The following is a 4,934-nucleotide window of genomic DNA, read 5'->3' on the forward strand; positions in this document are numbered from 1 at the left end:
TAACGTCTGCCAAGCTTGCAACACACCTTGATAGAATATTGTCAATCCTTCTGAAACTATTCCTTCAAGGGACATGACAAATAATTGCTTATCCAGACCCATTCTTCTATTTTTCCGCAACAGAGCACATGCAACATCCATCCACTGCTGATGCTGATAGTACAAAAGACGCTGGGCTACTTGCAAACGGAAAACAGCAATCCTAGAAACAATGTCGATTAGTCCTTGTCCTCCCTCATGAACTGGAAGATAGAGGATGGCAGCTTTTAGCCAGTGCTGTCCTGACCAGAAAAACTTAAGAAGATTCTTTTGAATGTCTTCAATTATGTTTCTTGGAGGATCCAAAACCATCAACTTATGCCAAAGGGTGGAAGCAATAAGATTATTAGCTATCAGGACTCTTCCCCTATAGGATAACTGGGGTAGCAGCCATTTCCATTTAGACAACTTAGCAAGCACTCCCTCTACTAATCCTTCCCAATTTTTCATCCTATATTCCTCTTTTCCAAGATATACTCCTAAGAATTGAATACTTGTCTTCCCCCACTTTACATTTTCCGGGAGTTCAGGTAAAGGGCTTCTTTCAGAGCCACACCATAGAGCCTCTGTTTTTTCCCAATTTAGTTTGGCTGATGAAGCCCCTTCATAAATCTTTAAAGCTTCCTTTAAAACTTGAACATCATATTTATTTCTGACCATAACAGTTATATCATCTGCATAGGCTGAGAGCTTAATAGCTTCAGCTTCTGGCCTCTCACTTACTAAAATACCTGTTAATTTAGTTCTTAATAAATTAAGTAGAGGCTCTATTGCCAAAGCATATAGCTGACCAGACATAGGGCACCCTTGTCTTATCCCTCTTTTCATTAGAATTGGTACACTTAAACCTCCTCCAATTTTAACCATACTTACAGCGTCGGTATATAATATTCTTATCCATGATAAAAAATGTTCTCCAAACCCATAACACTCAAGAACCTTGAAAAGGTAATTATGGTCCACACGATCAAAAGCTTTCTCCTGATCTAGAGAAAGCACACCAAAATCAACATTGTATATTCTTGCATAATCCATAATATCTCTCATTAAAAACAAATTATCATAAATAGACCTTTTGGGTATACAATATGTTTGGTCTTTCTGTATTAACACATCAAGAACACATTTAAGTCTGTTTGCCAAACACTTTGATAAAATGTTATAATCAGAACATAAAACAGCAACTGGTCTCCAATTTTTTAGCAAACAAAGATCACCCTTCTTTGGAATCAGAGAGAGCACTGCTCGTTGACAACTTTTTGGTAGAACCTTTGCTTTGTAACTTTCCTGTAAAACTTGTAAAAAGTCTCTTCCAATTATCCCCCAAAAAGTTTTGTAAAATTCTGCTGGAATTCCATCGATTCCTGGTGCACGACCAGATGAGAGTTGATTCACTGCCTTTGTAACTTCCTCAAACGTCAGATCAGAGTCTAAGTTCTTTGCATTTCCTTCATCCAGCGTAGGTAAGTTATTAAAAAGTTCATCTGCAACAACGTTTCCGGTGCATTCTTTAGCATATAAGTCCACATAGAAATCAACAGCCAGTCTCCTCATTTCCAAAGGATCTGAGGTCAGATTCCCATCAGGTGTACGTAATGCATGCATATAATTAGTAGTATGATTAAACTTCTTATTCAAGTTGAAAAAATATTTTGTAGGAGCATCCATATCCTGTAAGGATACAAAATGTGAACTAACAAGAGCACTTTTAACTCTTTTATTTAACATATTACTTAACTCTTGTCTCCTCTGACTAAGATCTTCTCTTAGATTCATAACATTTTGATAAATTAACATATTCTGAATCTTTGAAATATCATTCTCCAATTTTTTTATTTCATATTTAATTTTACAGGAAGTGTGTGCCACAAACTGTTGACAGAAAAGCTTAATCTGAGTTTTTCCTATCTCCCACCACTGAAGAAGATTATCATAATCATTTTTTGCCTCAACCCAACAATTCCAAAACAATTTAAAATTCTCATAGAAATTTACATCTTGAATTAATTTAATATCAAAACGCCAATAAAAGAACTGTGGTTTTGTTTCTGATAAAATAACATTCACAGTAATAAGCTGATGATCAGAGATAATACATGGTGTGATATAAGCCCCTATAACTCTATTACACTGATTATTATGTAAATAAAATCGATCTAAACGTGCTGCACTAATTCTACCTACTGCTGCTTTAATCCAACTATATTGCCTAACATTTTTATTTTTTTCTCTCCACACATCTACTAACCCTAACTGAGCAATCATTGCTTTTAAAACTTTAGCAGAAGCAGAATGCGGTTCTTCTCCATTCCTATCAATAACAAAGTCAAGGGTGCAATTAAAGTCTTCACCAATTATTAAAAAATCCTCTTGTGAAAGGGATACAAGAGTATTTTTTAGCATCTCAAAAAGCTTAATTCTGTCCTTACCAATATTTGGTGCATAAATATTAACAAAGACAAAACTTCTCTCTTTTATTTTAGCTTTAATTAAAAGGAGCCGCCCATTTTCTAATTCATTAATAGATAAAATACTTACATTTAAATCAGCAGAAAACAATATTGCCACACCTGCACTTAAATTTGTTCCATGACTAAGAACAAATTTACCATCAGACCACAAACCCCAATCTACCTCATTATTTACATCGCTGTGTGTTTCTTGTAGAAACATCACACTAATCTCTTTTAGTTTTATACTTTCTTTTAGTAATAACCATTTGTTTCTATCCCTTATCCCATTTACATTAAGAGACCCAACTCTTAGGACATCCATAATAAGATAGGAAAAGGAAAAAAACAGTAGTATGAGAAGAAAACCAAAACAAAGACTGAGACCCATTGTGCACTTATTTTAGTCTACACTTCACTGCCCGGCGTTTCGCCCTGACCGGTTTTGCTCCTTGCCTAATTGCGGTTAAGTATTTTTTTAACCTAAACCTTTTCTGCTGAGATAACACTTCTAGGCTACATTCTTGTCTAACTTTCATAACAGATAACACAAATTTATCTAAATCTGGAAAAAACTTACCAATTTCAACTTTTTTACCCTTTGTCTCGTCCAAGAATGCATTAATCTGCTCAACCGAATACAAATCACTCCCACAATTAGCCACATCAAAGTCAGCACATGAATCATCATCTCTACAGCTTTCTACCGTCGTTTCTGACAAATCATCAAATTCTTCACTTTGCCCATCATGTGTCTCATTTTCCTGGATCATTTGTTCTGGATCACCACAAACATCTCCCTTACTAACAACATCGCTACAACTTGGAAGCTCAGCATCATTCACAATACTATTAGAAGCACTTTGCCTTACCTCAGTGATAGTACCTGCCTTTTCAGGTTGTAGCGGTGTATTCTCCGTCGCAATCTGTGGCCTATTGACTGGGCCTTCAGACGAGCCTTCCTCTTCATGATTACGCGCTTTGTGCGGACAAGTGAACCGTTTGTGACCAAAATCCCCGCACTCAAAGCACCGTAAAGTCTCCGTACTAGCATACACCATATATGAACCTTCTCCATGAGATACCCGGAAAGACACATCGAGCGTTTTAGCGGGAGAGCTCAAAAACATGTAAACATGTCTTCTAAAAGATAGCACATGTTTAAGTGCAGCGTTCTTACAACCCAACGAAATTTCTTTTACAGCACCGGCAATTTTGCCGAATCTAGTCAGCTCTTTAACGATACTCTCATTACCAACGAACGGGGGTACGTTAGATATGATAATTTTAGTTGCCGGTGCGGACAATGGTGTAATAGGCACGTACGTTTCATTTACCCATATTCCGCTTTCAATCAAGGTTTTCACCTGATTTTCATTTTTTTTAAAAACGACTACTGCCTTATTCATTCTTGAAGCCGAGGTAATATTTTCATGACCAACTTTGGCTCCGACGGCAATGAGAACATCCTCAATAGACGTGTTCGCCTCCGGTGTACACCTGAAGCCATTCCGGAGGGTGAGAGGCGACGCTACCCCCGCAGGGGTGGACGTCATGTTGCCTCACACTCGCACCCCACACGAAATAACTATAAAACCTTCCCTAAAAAAAGTGTTTTGAAAGGTGAAAGAAAATGGAAAAAAATAATAATAAACAAATAAATAAGAAAAACGAAAAAGCAATTATATAGCTTAAAGGAAACTGAAAAATGCCAGACGCTCTCACACACGTGTCTCTCACACACGCACTCGTTCCCAGCATCCACTCCGAGAGAGAGAGAGAGAGAGAGAGAGAGAGAGAGAGAGAGAGAGAGAGAGAGAGACGTTTAAAATTCTTTACTCAATCAAAAATTACATTACACACTCAACATTAATACAATATATGTTCAAAAGTATTCACCAAACAAATGATAAACAGTTTTCTTCACAAAACACAAACAAACCGCTATTTACACACCATTTGTTCATAAAATCGCCCATATTCCCGGTAGTTTTAAAAAATATATATTCTGCCCTTATTCTTGATTCAACAAGTGCTGTAAACAGAGTCAAAACTTTAACAATTCTTCCTTCCAGAGCAGGTCTGCAAGTCTTCCACATAGCCAATTTTGCTTGCCCAAGAATAAAATTAGCAACAGTACAGCGATCCTTGTTCACTTTAGAATACCTACAGCCAAAAATAAAAAGTACTTTGTTAAACTCAAAACCCAGCCCATCAATAATTCTTTCCAGCAATGCCAAAAGTGGCACTAACCTTGGACATTCAATAAAAACATGAAAAACCGTTTCATGACTATTACAGGCATGACACAAGGGCAGAACATTCAAGTTGAATTTGGACACAAAAGCATTAGTGGCTATCACACAGTGTACTATTCTCCATTGCAAATCCCCTGAACGCTTTGGAAGGGGACTTTTATAAAAGAGTCTCCAAGAAGGAGAAATA

Source organism: Carassius gibelio, chromosome B19 (assembly GCF_023724105.1).
Source record: "Carassius gibelio isolate Cgi1373 ecotype wild population from Czech Republic chromosome B19, carGib1.2-hapl.c, whole genome shotgun sequence".
Lineage (NCBI taxonomy): Eukaryota > Metazoa > Chordata > Actinopteri > Cypriniformes > Cyprinidae > Carassius > Carassius gibelio.